Source organism: Panulirus ornatus, chromosome 4 (genome assembly GCF_036320965.1).
Source record: "Panulirus ornatus isolate Po-2019 chromosome 4, ASM3632096v1, whole genome shotgun sequence".
Taxonomy (NCBI): Eukaryota; Metazoa; Arthropoda; class Malacostraca; order Decapoda; family Palinuridae; genus Panulirus; species Panulirus ornatus.
The window spans coordinates 53584810-53601190 of NC_092227.1; the positions used below are offsets into that span (position 1 = coordinate 53584810).

At 39.1% G+C, this 16381-nt stretch overlaps 1 protein-coding gene and 1 non-coding gene across 3 annotated transcripts in view; both read left to right on the top strand.

The window, feature by feature from the left end:
* Positions 1 to 16381, top strand: part of LOC139766248 (uncharacterized) — a 345965-nt gene that overhangs the window by 26434 nt on the left and 303150 nt on the right. The window lies entirely within an intron of this gene.
* TRNAS-CGA (transfer RNA serine (anticodon CGA)) lies at positions 8087 to 8168 on the top strand. The gene has a single exon. It is a non-coding gene; the product is annotated as a tRNA-Ser (tRNA).

Consider the following 16381-nt stretch of genomic DNA (forward strand, 5'->3'; position numbering starts at 1 on the left):
GAGCCCAAAATTAATACTCAGGAAAGGGCTAAGAGATGTATCTGAGGCAAGTAGACGAAGGCAAATCGATACTACCAGATCCATTTCCTTTACAATGAAATGTATCGCGTAAAACATGTTTAAGGGGATAGTAACAGGGTTCATTAGATTGCCCGATGTTATTACTAGACTTTAGAATAGATAAAAGTTACTATAGAGGCACTATTAGCGCTTTAGTCTATCTGGATATGTTAGTGATATGACTGTAAATGACATAAATTGTAAAGTGTATATGCAGAGATGTCTGTATTTAACTATTTGATGATAGTTGTAAGCAAACAGAAAGGATTAATGATACAACACTTGAAAGTGTGAAATGGCATTCACCTTCTTTATAAAGTAGTTGAACCTACTGTACGGAAAAAATGCAAGCTTATGTAGTGAACCAAATTTGTAGTGTTTGTCAGTTTTTTTTCATTTTGAATATATATTGGTTACACCATATATTTACGTTTTCTTTGAGAGAAATATAATTTGTTTTCTGTGGAAGTTTATATGGTAGACCCTACTTTTTTTACAGGATGCTACACCAGTCTATCTAACACGAGTAACTAAACAATTTTAAGGTTAGATCTTTTTTTTCGGTGGCATTAAATGCACAGTGATATGCTTGAAATAATTTACGTATTTCTTTCTCGTGAACAATGAGTTATTTCCTAATACATTTAGTTTTTCTTTTGTATATGCCATACTTTTAATGAATTCTGGAGTATCGGCCTTAAAAACTACCACTGGCAGAAACCTCATGAGATCTGTTTCTTTCCACGTTATATTTTCCCATATTTTTCTAGTACGTTCATTTACGTGTAAACTTGAATCGTTCACCATAGGCCTCCCTCCATCACTTCGTTCTTTAAATGAAATTCATGTTAATTTCTGATCGGAACATGATCTAAATGTGGCCTTATGTAGATTTAACTGAGAGGGAAAAAAAAGTGTCAATGATAGATTTAGAGTATAGTAATAACCGTAGCTTCGTCCTAGGTACATAGAAATCGGTTTGAGTAAAATCAACCTCTTCCTATGCATATCACCAGATCTTTACTTTGCACATCACGTTGCTATGCACATCCCGTCTTTTACTTTTCCAAAGAAGGAACAGAGAAGGGGGCTAAGTGAGGATATTCTCTAAGGCTCAATCCTCTCTTCTTAACGCTACCTCGCTAACATGGGAAATGGCGACTATGTATGGAAAAAAAAAGAGAGAGAGAGAGAGAGAGAGAATTCAGAAATCTCTTAGTAAGAGCAAATAAAAGAAATAATCTAGTCGGCAAACATCCTCTCAGCTACTGAATTGAATCTAGTAACAAATGGTTGTAATTTATGATTGTCAGCAAATCTACGAGAAGCGAATTATTATTATTATCATATCATATTTGATAGCTGTGCCACACGTTAATGTTGCTCCACAAACAAAGGCCCCATTCGCTTACATCCATTCTCTAGCTGTCTTGTGTAATGCACCGAAACCACAGCCCACCATCCACATCCTGGCCCCACAAACGTTTATATGGATTACCGCGACTGTTTCGCATGCCCTGGTTTAGTCCATTGACAATACGTCGAATATTGTATGCCACATTGTTCCAATTCACTCTATCCTGAGCACGCATTTCACCCTTCTTCATGTTCAGGCCCCGTTCACTTGAAATCTTTTTCTCTCCAAACTTCCGCAGGCTCCAATTAGGTTTGTAACTTCTCTTTCCTCTCTACTTCCGACACACAAATCCTTTTTGTCAACTTCTCCTCATTCACGCTATATGTTCAAAACATATCAGCACACCCTCATAAGCTTTCTCATCCACACACTTTTTGCTGCATCTCTCTCGTACCCGTTTATCACTTCTCGATCAAAACACCTCGCACCACATAGTATCCTCGAACATTGCATTTCCGGCAATTCCACCCTGGTCTATACATGCATATCTATAGCCCATGCCTCGCTTCCACATAACGTTGTTAGGACTACTACACCTTCAAGCATAACTATCTTTACTTCAGTACCATGCACTGAAACCGTCTTGCCACATTTTATCATTATCATTATCTTGCCACGCATTCTTCATTTCTCCCAGGACTTTCGTCCTCTCATTCATCCCATGGCTCTTTTCTACTTCCATGGTTCCATGTGCAGCCATGTCTACTCCTGACTATCTAATATGCTTCATTTCCTTCACTTTTTCTCCACTCAAACTCGATTTAAATACCCTGTTCCCTCTACCTTGCCATACCTAATAACCTTACTTTTATTCACATTTACTCTCGTCTTCCTCCTTTCTCACGTACTTCTTTCTCGAATCTGCCACTAGTGCTGTTTCATCACCAAGCAACAGCTGACTCACTTCTCAGGCCCCTTCATCCTCTGCAGACTTCATGCTCACCCTTCTCTCCATGAATCTTTCATTTACCTCTCTCACCACCCATGCATAAACAAATCAAACGACAATGGTGAAAGCACACACACACACCTGCCGCAGACCACCCTCCACTTGGAACAATTCACTCTGTTTCTTTTCTCGCATAACCTTACACCCTTGATAAAAACTTCTCTCTGCTGCTAGCGGCTCTCCTCCCACACCAAAATTTCTTAACATCTTCCATACTATCGTGTCCTTTCTCCAGATCCATAAAGCTGCATGTAAAATATTCCTATTTCATTATTTCTTAATTTTTTTTTTTTTAAAGCAAACACCTGATACACGCTTCCTCTACCACTTCTGACACCACACTGTCCCCCTCCAGTCTGATGCTCTGTGCATGCCTTCAACCTCTGTCATCACCCTACTACATAACCTACCAGGTACATTTAACAAACTTATGCTTCTGTAATGTGAACACTCGCTTTCGTCCTCCGTGCCTTTACACAGTGGCAAGATGCATACATTCCGCCAGTCTTCAGGCACTTTAGGACGATCCATATACACATACGTATTTTGCAAATCTTGACGAACCAATCAACAGCACAGTCACCCCCTTTACAAAGAACTTCAGCGTAGCACCATGCACTCAAGCCGCCTTTACACGTTTCATTATCATTAGTAATGGTAGTATCATTATTATGATCGTTATTGTTATAACTGTTATCGTTATTGTTATAACAGACTTTGTTCCACCAGAGAACTCTAGGGTTAGTACCGTCACCAGACTCTAATGGCTTTTGTCTCATTAAATCGGTGACATCTGATGATTTGCTTCATGTTAATGATCATGATGACGCTGTATTCAACGTGTTCCGAGAAGTTAACGCTAGCGGCCGATTTCTTAGATGCCTAATGTGTTTGTTATGGTCACTGCAGAAATTTAGAAACTACTGCAGAAATGAGCCACTTTACGCTAATGGCTGCGCCAGGGTCGGAAAAATACAAAGATTGCGGTTTTCCATGACTGTATTTTTAAATGTGTATTAATCTTACCAAGATAATGCAACAATGTTGATAGCCTTGCTATCAACATTGTGAAGTATGTGAAATACTAAGATGTGTTAAGGACAATGCATTTTAAAGTTTCACGCAAGAGATTAAGGTCTTGCAGCTACGCCTGCCCCCATGCAGTGCAATCGCCTCTGGCCACATATTTATTATAGTGAGTGGTAGGAAAAGTTCCAGAGAGAATGTGTGATGCGTTTTTCTAAATTGCTCGGTGGTGTAGTACCTGTTGAACCTTTACGTTAGATGTCTGTTTCGGGATTATTTTTCTTCCCTCTGTATAATTTTTTCTAGATTGCTTTCTTCAGTACATTTGATATTTTGCTCGTGATCAAGTATATTCCTATGAGTCCACGGGTAAAATGAAACGCGGTAAGTTCCCAAGTGCACTTTTCGTGTAATAATCACATAATCAGGGGAGACACAAGAGAGAAATATAAGTCAGATGATACACAACGAAGAGACGTAGCTAGGACGCCATTTGGTAAACATGCGATTGTCCAAGACTAGACAACGAGCGTACCATAAACTTATAATGTGGACAAGGTGAGTTGTTTACAGATTTTAACAATAGTTATCCAATTTGTATAGACCATCACTAATAATATTATAATTCTTTGTGTATTCAATAATAGAAGATTCAGTGATATTTCTCGTGGTACTCTAGTTAATAATTGAGATGGCATTACTCCAGTCAATACAATGACCATAGTTTTTAACGTGATTAAACAAGGCATTTGATTCTTGTCCCGTTCTTATACTATATTTGTTACTTAGGACTAACAGAAAGATCCTCACCAGTCTGCCTAACATAAAACTTATCACAATTTCTATATGGCACTTTATAGATGCACCCAGGAGAATTTTCTGGTGAGTTCCTGATTAAAATATTCTTTATAGTATTATTGTTGCTGAAGGCAACATTCACATTAAAGGATTTAAGCAACATGGGAAGTAAAGTAAAATTATCATGAAAGGGAGAACTAAAAGATTCTTGGTGTCACTGGGAGGTTTCGGCTCAACTCTATAAAATGATTTCTTTGCTATCTTAGGGATTTATCAATAAACCATTACCTTTCGACAACAAATTCAGTTCTTTATTGAAATAGAAATTAGCTGTTTCTAGGGGATTCTTACTGAGTTTAGTATGTTGTCATCATTCAAAAGATCATTCATTTTAGATGAATAATTACTTGTCTATAATCACAAGTGTTTGCCTTACCTGCTTCAGTAATATGTATATCATTCTTTTTTTAAGGTGTTACTAGCTCTTATAAATCTTTTAGGGCAATTAGGTTCCACAGCTTTTGACAAACTAGCATACACTAAACCCTTAGGTATTTACTTCATCATTAGTTGAATTACTGTATTTCTCTAATTTGCAATAACTTCTCTTATCAAATGTTTGTCATCTTTGTCCCCTTCATTGCCATACATGTATGGAATTATCAAAACACAAAAAAACATTTTCCAGCAAGACCTACAGTGAGTTCAGTAGGCTCCATCACATATAAATTGTCAAAATGGTTAGTTTCTTTATTAAGCCCTTTATTGGGTAAGATATGAACAATGTAGATTTAGTTAACAAGCTTAACTATCAATGTTGATTTTGATTTCAAACTTGTTAGCTTTGATGTTTCCTCACTTTTCACAAAAGTTCCAGTTGGTGACCTTTTAGAATATTGATTTGATGTTTTGGATGGTATTCATTTACCTGTTTCAAAGTCTGTTTTCACTGAACTGATAAAATTGGGTATAAAAGACTGTGTATTTCAATTCAATAGATTATGATGCTCAAAAATTTGCTATGGCAATTGGTAACCCTCTTTCACCTGTACTAAGTAATATTTTATGGAATTTTTTGAAACAAAATTGCTAAAGGATATCTTGCCTTCTAATGCACTTCGCTTTAAGTATGTACATGATGTTCTTTGTTTTTGGCCAACAAATGAAAATTTACGGACATTTCTCCCCTTACTTAACAACTTGGTGCCTTCCATCAAATTTACTGTAGAAAATGAAAATAATGGTATGTTACAATTTCTAGATTGCATGATCCATAGGCAAGGAAACAAGTTTAAGTTTAGCATATACAGAAAACCACCAATTTATGTTCATATATCCATTATTACTCATCTCAACATTACAGATTATCATCATTTTAATCTATGTTACTTAGGGCATTACGTATTTGCAGTCCAGAGTATATTGATGATGAGTTTGAGAAGAAATAATCTATTGGATATAAATCAAAGTGCCCTGGACCTTTTATTGATAAATCTCTTGAGTTAGTAAAGAAATAATTTTATAGAGTTGAGCCCAAACCTCCCATTGACACCAAAAATCTTTTAGTTTTCCCTATTGATAATAACTTTAATTTACTTCGCATGTTGCTTAAATCCTTTAATGTAGAAGTTGCCTTCAGCAACAATAATGCTATGAAGAATATCTTGAGGAACTCGCCAGAAGATTCTCCTAGGTGCATCTATAAAGTGCCATGTAGAAATTGTGATCAGTTTTATGTTGGGCAGACTCATAAAGACCTTTCTGTTAGACTTAGGGAACATAAATATGGCATAAGAACGGGACAAGAATCAAATGCCTTGGTTAATCACGTTAAAAACTATGATCCTTTTATTGACAGAAGTAATGCCATCTCGGTTATAAACTAACTCCAGTACCACGAGAAATATCATTGAATCTTCTATGATTAAATACACAAAGAATCATAATATTATTGATGGTCTATATGAATTGGATAACTTTATTGTCGATAAAATTTGTAAGCAAGTCACCTTGTCCACATGATAGTTCATGACACGCTCGATGTCTGTCTTGGACAATCGCATGTTTACCAAATGGCGTCCTAGCTACGTCTCTTCGTTGTGTATCAACTGACTGTTATATTTCTCTCTTGTGTCTCCCCTGATGATGTAATTATCACACGAAAGTGCACTTGGGAACTTACCGTGTTTCATTTTCCCCGTGGATTCATAGGAATATATATATATATATATATATATATATATATATATATATATATATATGTGTGTGTGTGTGTGTGTACTTCATAGATATTCGCCATTTTTTCGCTTTAACGAGGTATCATTAAGAACAGACGACTGAGCCTTGGAGGAAATATCCCTACTTGGCCCCCTTCTCTTCTTTCCTTAGAAAAATTAAAAAAATGGGAGGGGAGGATTTCCAGGCTTGCGCTCCCTCCCCTTTAGTCGCCTTCTACGACACGCCATGCACGGTCGTAATAGGAGAATCAACAGGGCTTGGATGAACATCTTTGGTCTTATTAGCTTATCTCTCGATAAAAAGAACGAACGAAACTCGATCGTCCTCAATGTTAGGGTAACATTCAGAATGATTAAAAGCTCGATAAGTCTTTAAGCATGATTGGATCCAGAGTTAGATCACGTTTCATCTTCCCGGCCAAGCTGAGCTTGTTACGGCAATGGCTGTGATGGTGAACGTGTATTGGATTAGCTCTACGGAGGAGACTAACACTCTGTACTGGCGATCATTCACCAGCGAGCAAATCAGACGAATTAAAGGTCACTACTCATACCGGTTTGTGCTGTGTTAGGCAAGTCCGTTTCATGCTCTTAACGGTATATTGTGTATACTAGGAAAGGAAATATAGATCATAGATAGACGAACCTCCGTGGCGCAGCGGCTAGTGTGTCTGACTATAAAACACGTGTGAGATAACTAAGGTTCGAATCCTAGACGAGACACAGTCGAGACTTATATTGTGTGTCTAAGGTTGAGGCAGCTCCATCTTTATTGCTCAGAGTAGGAAAAAAATCTCGTAGCGTACTTCGACGGTTCATATCATCCTGGGGGGGTTATATGCTCCTGTCTGCTTCATGATTCACTCTGCATATGTATGAGTAAAGTCCTCACCGTCTGGGAATACACTTCACACACACCAACATCGACTGATAGAGACCAAAGTGGTCAGTCCGCCCTCCTGCTGCGTATCTCCCCTATTAGGTTATCCGTTCCTTCCCTCTCATGGTACAACCGTCTATTTTTCCCTTCATCCTCATCGCTCCCATGACTTTAGCGTCTCAGTCTGCGTCACCATATTGAGATCTTCACTCGCTGGATCTTAAACCACCGTTACCTTTCTAGTGACTTTTGTAAAGTCTAACTGTATTGCCTTCATAACTCGTTAGTGGTTAGGAGAGGAGGAGGAAGATGATCATGGACTGTTACCTAGATCAAGTGATGCTATCCACCACCTACACACACTACCCTTCTCCTTCGTCCACATTATATAAGCAGACACTCATTATATACTTCTTCACTCACACTTAGTATAATAGTCGTATTTTTTGCTTCTCTACTCCCCTCTTTCCGCTTTGCCATATTTTGCGAGATATTTCTACGTATCTTTCTCCCTCCTGTTTATATATGTAACACACACACTCTCGCTGGTCAGTAAGTGACTACCTGGCTTAGGGTGGTTTGTGTGTGTAACGATAAGAGAGTAAGGACATTGTTCATATAAAAGGTTATGATACAGGATAACACGAAGGTTACATTCTTACCATGACACATACACACACAGTAATCAATAAAGTAATCACAAATGGTAATCACACACAGCTGTGGTGTCCGAGTGGTTAAGGAGATGGACTCGAAATCCATTGGGTACTACCCGCACAGGTTCGAATCCTGTCCACAGCGTGAGCTTTTACGCTCCGCCCACCAGTCTGAATGGCCCAGGTTCAAATTAGTGTTGCCATCCAACCAGATTACGTCCAGATAGTTCGGAAATTAGTGGAAATGTCTGATGTCCAGATGGCAGCCCCATCTGTACTGGGTTTGTCCTGGTCTCGTGTGGAGACAAATTAGCGCCGAAGTAGTGCATTAACAAAGACCTGTTTCACAATTGTGTATCAAAAAGCTCTGCGAAAACACTCTACTACTATGTGTGTGTATGTGTGTGTTTGCTCAAGAATGGTAAAGTCTTACCACAGTTTCTTGAAAGATTTCATATCACTGGAAAGATTTCACTTCTTTTAAGTTACTTACCTGATGTCCCTCTCAGATTATGGTACTGAACGAACGAAAAACGAAACCTCAGAATGCATGTATCATTAACCCGTTTGATGGGTATGAACGGAAACGCCTTTGTATAGAAAAATTGGCGAAAAAAAAAAAAAAATGCCTGCTTCGTCATCCTACCAAAGGATCTAAAGATACGAGTCATGTATTTCAGAACATAATTTGGCCACATACACAGTAATTCGGTCCTAGAGTTATGTTTAAAAACGAAAGTGATATTTTTCGGTTCGATGTAGGATGACCTTGGCAGCCTAAATGACCCTGGTAGTGAATAAACATGAAGCTGAACAACCTACCAGCCATAACATAGGACATAAAATGAATTCCTGTGGTGTATCGGTCAGCGTTTCTGACCGTGATACGTTTACGGGCCGCCCAGGATCGAGCACATAGGATCGAATCCTGGTTACGGCAGTTGATCAGTCAAGCCAACCGTTCATCCACCCCTAGTAGTTGGTCGATAAGATAAATACCTGGCTTAGGCTTGGATATATATATATATATATATATATATATATATGTGTTAATGGGATGGCTTTGATTAGGGCCTCAGCTGCCCGACCCGTCTGAGCTAACATAAAAAAAAGAAAATACACCTGGTTGAGTACATTGTACCAATGTTATTTTCTACTAAGTATATGGAACGAAATTAAAGTACTTTTTTGATGTCACATATTCTCTATAGAATGTTCATATAAAGTGCTCAGATGTAATTCACGTGTAAAGGAGTGTGGGCTGGGTGGATGATTTTCTTAGGGGAGGCAGAGGTGTCCGACCTTGCTGAAATGTAGAGATTGCACCTGTAGCTCAAATCCAAGACAGGGCAGCTGGCTCACAGCCATTCCAGCTATTAATCCCTCCACCTGGGGCAAGTCTATTATTAACAGAAATCTGGCTTAAGCTGGGATATTTGTGTATGTGCTTACATGAAGTTAAGGCATAGTATGTGCACGAAGAGATGGGGCAACGTGAGTTTAAAACTCTATACCTGTAACACTCTAGTAGTAATCGTAAAGAGTAATCACACACACACACACACACACACACACCTGTCTTAAGTAGGTGTTGTGTGTGTGTCCAGACGCACACTGGAGTAAACACATGGCACATATACCATACACAAGGTTGAGACGGGGCAACACAAATGTAAAATTCTCTGCCAGTTATCACACAGATAATTAACACACACACACACACACACACACCTAACAAACGCCCTGCTTTTCTCTCCCACCGGCACCTGCACCATGTACTCCCCTGGCTCGTAGATCTTATCTCGTCCCGACACACCGTAAATGAGCGTCCCTCTTCCCTCGGGGTCCCTCCCGCACCATTTCCTTTGCTGTGGTAAGTATCATGAGGTCCGTTATGGGAAGGAACACACACTCGTTAAGGACAGACGGCGGAGACGGCAAAGATAAGGATATCGAAATGAATGATGATCTTGGTGGTAGGGGAGGGACGTGATGGAGGCATAAGGCTTTTTTTCAGGTTGAAACGAGGTGCTTTTTCACGAGGACTGATGAATTGTTTGGCATCAGATGCAACGGTGAAACGGTATGAATGCTGAGAGAGAGAGAGAGAGAGAGAGAGAGAGAGAGAGAGAGAGAGAGAGAGAGAGAGAGAGTTAAAGATGCACAGACCACATTAGGCCACACATACCCAAGATCCAAGGGAGATGGTCTGACATTAACACTTTTGAGAAAGATGCGGTCCCCTTAAAAGCAGTAGAAGAAAAGAACGGCAAAGCAAGGGCTCTTCCCGACCTCCACCTCCTCTGGCAACACACCGTAGGAGAAACGGGTAGAAAAAAAATACCTTGCAGGAGTAATATATCTCGAGAAAAAACATTTTTATACGAAGGTCAGAAGTCAGAATGAACGTGAATGTATCTTGCATCCCATCATTTTTATGAAGACGATAATGAGAATAAACTTTGAGCTTCAGCTTCGCAGCTCCCCATGTTTATACTCCACATAATGTGCAAGATTATGCAATCATTTCTAGTTTCCTTAAAGCAGGCTACACAGGTTGATCAATGTTGTACGTTACCGAAGCATGGCCATAGCGAAATCGGTGATCGAGAAGTTAGCATACTACACCATCACGGTATGATGATGGTTTCAAAGAATGGTAAATGAATGGTCTGTGATAGTAAAGCCAAATTTTGAAGATACTGGTAATGTTGCCTTGAACTACATATTCTTAAGAGTTTATTCAATGCGTCGATAATACCGTGGGTAGAGAAATTTGACGTGCATTCCAGATTAAGTCTGTGACCTCTAATTTCTTGTCCATTTTCTCTCATTGATATTATTTGTCCGACTGTAAAGAAATTTTTTTGATATCGACATTGTTGAATCTTTTAGGTACTCTAAAACATTTTCTTTCCTCGAAGCCGATCTCTTACTTAGAGAGAGCAAATCTGCCTCGTGCAGTCTGGCCTCAATTACTTTGTTACATAAGGTAGGTGTAAGTTTAGTTGTTCTTTGCAGCACTGTTTTCAGTCTGAGAATATCCTTTCTTTGGCGGGAGGTCTAGAACTGTGCTGCATACTCGAGATAGGGTCTAGATAGACTTTATTATAGCCGCAATACTACATCCTTGCTTTTGTATCTAAAGTTTCTGTTGATAAATCCTAACATCCTATTCGCTTTCCTGACAGCTTCGTTACAGTGCTGGAAGAATTTGAAAATGTTGGAGACAATGATCCTTAGATCTCTCACACAAGAGATGCACCTTATCATGTGGCCCATCAGTTCATGATCATATTTCTTGTTGAGGTCTCTTACTTGCAACTGCTGACATTTGGTGACATTAAATGGCATTTGCGATTTCTATACCTTACTGTTATTTTCTCTAGATTTTGTGTCTTAGCCTATTTTCTCAATTTGGCACCGCATATATTCGTGTCATCCGCGAATTTGGACACTTGATTTTTTTTTTTTTTTAACCATACGTCCATGTCATTAATGTAGATGATGAAAAGTATAGGTCCCAGAACGGACCCATCGGGAACCCCACTAGAAAGGGGTTAGGACAGAGATGAAACACCATTTGCTTCCTGTTTCGGAACCAAGCACCTATCCAATTCATGAAACCAGAATCCCCAAGACCCTGACTTAAAGCATCAGTTTACCTTGAACTTTGTCGAATGCCTTTTGGAAGTCTAGAAGCATAATGTCTGTTGCTTTAGTATTGTCATGGTTACTGAATAATTCACCATGGAATTCAAGGTCTTATGTTCCATCTAATTCCACTCTGTATTATCGATCAGATAATTATCAGAGATAAAGTCGTAGCTTACCTTAAACAATAAAGACTGCAGAGGTTAATAGGACGGCAATTGCCAGGCATTTCACGGCTTCTAATTTTGAATATAGTGAATCGTCTGTCTGTATATCGACCTGTGGTACTATGCCATCATGGGGTGATCTATTGAAAACATAGTTTAAAGGTTCGGCAATTCATGTTTGACATTTCTAAATGCTCTTGGATAAAACCGATCATGATCTGGACTTTTATTAGTCTTCAGGTTATCTGTGTTAGTACTGCTCTAACTGTGATGGTAAATTCTGATATTGTGTGTGTGGTACTTATCGCCGTCTCAAAGTTCGTGTCTGTACTTTCTAGTGCGATAACACGACTGAAAAATATCTAAAGGGTTGTTGCTATGCTTTTATCAGTCACAATGGGTTCTCCACCTTCGTTTACTAAGGGCTCCATTCCACTCCTCATGTTTCTTGTTGCCAGTATATTTATAAAATCTCAGGATCTCGAGTGCTATCTATTGCTAGAATTTCATTTTTATTTGGCTTGCTTGCTTAAGTCTTCCAACTCCTAACTTCTCTCCCAAAAGTTGTTGTATTCCGTTGCAAGATTTGGGTCGTTAACTGATTTCTTTAATTTTGCGTTCTATAGCTCTTGCGAGATCTGGAGAATATCATTCTGGCCTATTGTTAATTTCATTGTTTAACAAAAACATTAACGAACAAGAAAAAACAATGATCTGATTAGCGAGTGCAATCTACCAGATTACAAGTTATTTGTAAGGGATACATGAGGTCGAGGAGGTAGAACTGCACTGTATGTAAGATTCGTAATACATCACCTGCTGCTATTGAACATTTATGTTCAAATTAGCTCAGAATCTTCCAAACTTTACATCAACATCGTTTATAAACGCACTAGTCAGCCAACAGATACTGACACTGTCATGTACGAGTTTACAACGAGTAATACAGAGTAAAGACGCTATCATTCTTGGGGATTTTAATCTAAAAATCAACTGGCAAACTATGCTAGACTTATCAGCTCAGTCGAAGACAGTTTTCACAACCAAATAGTCACCGAGCCAACGAGAAAAGCTAATGTACTTTATTTAGGTCATGCCTCTTAGGGGGTCTTAACTTGTATCCGTGTTGGAGAACATCTAGGCACTTGTGATCACAACATGGTTAGGTTCGATGTAAATATCAAAATCCACTCCCCTAAAACCAGCATTATTATCCCCAACTTTGAAATGGAAATTTTAACGGGCTGCACGACGCGTTAAACAGTTTCATCCTTGTTGGTTCTTCCCCAGAGGAATTATGGGTCAGGTTAACGTCAGTTTATGCACCATCAAGTCTCATTCATTTCCATGCACGACAAACACAATAAAACCAAGAACAGGTTTGAATGGTACTCGAGAGCTATACGGCACAGAAGTAAATTCTGTCCCCCTAAGAAATTTTAGTGACCTAAATATTGCAACGCAGTATAACGCAGTCGGAGGACAAGCGAGTATCTTGGTCAAAGATGCCAAGACATAACATGAAGTGAGTATTGCAAGAGACAATAATAGTGATCCTAAAAGAAATAATAAGAAACTTGGCACGAGTGTAATAGGACCCTAAGTAAAGGAGGATGGCGAACCCATTGTCGACTAAAAGAAAGCATAGCAACAACCCTGAAAAAATCTTTTTTTAGTTCTTTTTTGTACTAGAAAGTAACGACACGAAATTTGAGTGATACATAGCACTCGCACAATACGAGAATTTACTGTCGCAGTTAAAGTACCTGACACATAAGTTGAAGACTAATAAATGCCCAGGTCCTAACTTTCTATTCACGATTGATTAAAAGTCAAAAACGAAACTCCCGGATTGTTAACCTATATTCTCCATAACTCTCTCTGTTGGAATAGTTCCACAGGACTGGAGAGTGACATCCGTCACTCCTACATACAAAAAGGAAAGCCGCGAATTTCCTAGTAATTACCTTCCTATTATTCTCGCATCACTTATAGGTAAACTTCTGACCTCGATTATTGGAGATACAATCGTATCCTACCTGGCAACAATACATCCTGATCGATAACACAGTATGTTTGGAGAAGACGCAAATCAAATGCCTTACAAACCTCCTTGAATTTCATCATAAATCATTCAGTACCCACGACAAGACAAAAGCCTTAGATATATTTCTGGACTTCCAGAAAGCATTCAACAAAGTCCTCCACGTTAAACTGATACCTAAAGTCCGGGCCTTGAGGATTTCTGGTGGTAGAGAAAATTGGAGAGAATCCTGGTGACGTGATAGGAAGCAGAGAGTCGTGATGCAATGGGAAATGATGACAGTGGTCACCTGTTACTAGTGGAGTTCCCCAGGGATCCGCACCCGAGCCTATACTTTTCATTATTTGTATTAAGAATATTAAGGTAGCCTATATTACTTAGTGACATATTGACTGAATTTTTAATTGAAGAAGATCGGCTAAGATTACAACAGGGTCGAGATAAAATCCCTGAATGGTTTAGGTTTAGTAAATATCAAATGCCATCTCGCGTCAGTTAATGTTGGATGTGACGAATAGAAAACCTAAAGAATGAAAATTTATTATGAACTGATGGGCCACAAGATAAAGGACAGCCCTTGTGTAACAGATCTAAGGGTCACCGTGTCCAATGATTTCACATTCTCCCAGCCTTGCAATAAAGCTGCCAAGAAAGTACATAGAATTCATAAACGGAAACTTTACGCACAAAAGCAAGGATGTGGTATTGCCATTATATGCAAGTCTAGTTAGACCACACCTCGAATATGCAATGCAGTTTTGGTCCCCACCCCCACTTAAGTAAGTGGAAGCAGTACAGCGAAGTGCAACCAAATTGATTCTGTCCTATGAGGAAAGAATGCGAAAATTAGACTATTTCTTAGCAAAAGGTGCCTCCAGTACAAATTTATATGATATTTCAACATACTTTAAGGATTCAACAACGCTGATATTGAACTTTTCTTCACAGTAGCAACAGCATTACCAGCGGGAGAAAATAGATTAACACTTACAGGTCAATACTTAGAGATCACCAAGTTAATCTGGACTGTACGAAAAATATTTTTTACCAACGACATTATTGATATGTGGAATCAGCTCCCAGAAAAACGTTACTCAGAGCAACAGCCTTAATATGTTTCAGAATGAGGTACGATCATCATGTGCCAATGTACGGTATTGAATGACTAACTGTAATTGATCATCATAACGTAAGTGGTATATCATGGTACCTTTCAACCTACTGTCTCTCCCCGGCCATGCTGCAGTAAAATGCCAACATTGGGTAACTAATCTTGCTTGCTTTGAAAGAATAATAATTGTTTCATCCTCCAACATCAGAAATAACATAGGCATGGTAAATCAAGAGCATGGTGATCAAGTTTATCCTTGATATTATCTCTATAGCAGAAAGTGAAGGGATGCATGTCGCTTTTTGTGGGATGCATGACATTTATGTTCATTCGACCTTATGACTATCCTATAAAAGTTTCCCTCAGGTTAATTAATCCTGCAAGGTATTTTTTCTACCTGTATTCCTGCCGGAGTGTGAAGGAGGGTAAGGAGAGAACCTTTACTTTGCGATCCTTCTCGTTTACCTCTTACAAGAGGGCCTTTTTTTTCTTTAGCTTTAAGGCTAGACAACCTCACTTAGACCTTGGGCTCTCTCTCTCTCTCTCTCTCTCTCTCTCTCTCTCTCTCTCTCTCTCTCTCTCTCTCTCTCTCTCTCTCTCTCTCTCTCTCTCCTCTCCTGGTAACCTCACAGACAAGACCAGAGACCATAATGACCCTAGAGATGGAGGTAACATTCTTGGACCGTTAATTGCCTGTGAGGGACCGAGAAAAAAGTAACGAGACAATAACTGGGATCAGCGTGAAGGTCGTCAAGGTTATTGGTACTTTTTTTTTTTCACCTCGCTAGAAAAATTAACATTTACTGCTACATTGATATTTCTGTGGTGGAAACATCATAAGTTATTTTCATGGTTTATCGTCTTTGTCTTCATATTTCTATCTTCTCTAGTGAGTTTTTATTTTTGCTTTACTTTATGAAATACCTTACAAAAGGCAAGAAAAACAGTCTCTAATCTTCATCCATGTTTCAAACACATAATTGCAATGAGCAAATAAAGTTCGATCACAGTAGTAGAGTAATCGCCTCCCTCACGACCCTGCAAATTTGTGGCAACACTTGCTCATATGACACCGGTGCCAGCGAGTGGGAGGGTTCAGTTGGTAATGCATTGGCCCCTCTCAGTACCCCAGCTAACTCGAGTAATATCCCGTCCCCTAACTTTGCAGCAATCCCTTGGCTAGTGGGCTGTTGACAGCAGCCGCTAGGATGGTACTGCCCTCCCGAATAAAGAGTGGTAAGATAGTCCCCGGAATCATCTCAAACCCTCCATGTTAGTATTCTTGGTCTGACTTTCTCATCAAAATGGGACTAGTTGACTAGACCTACCATATTTTTACAAGCTATATACACCTACTTAAATCTCTTATTTTCTAAACATCA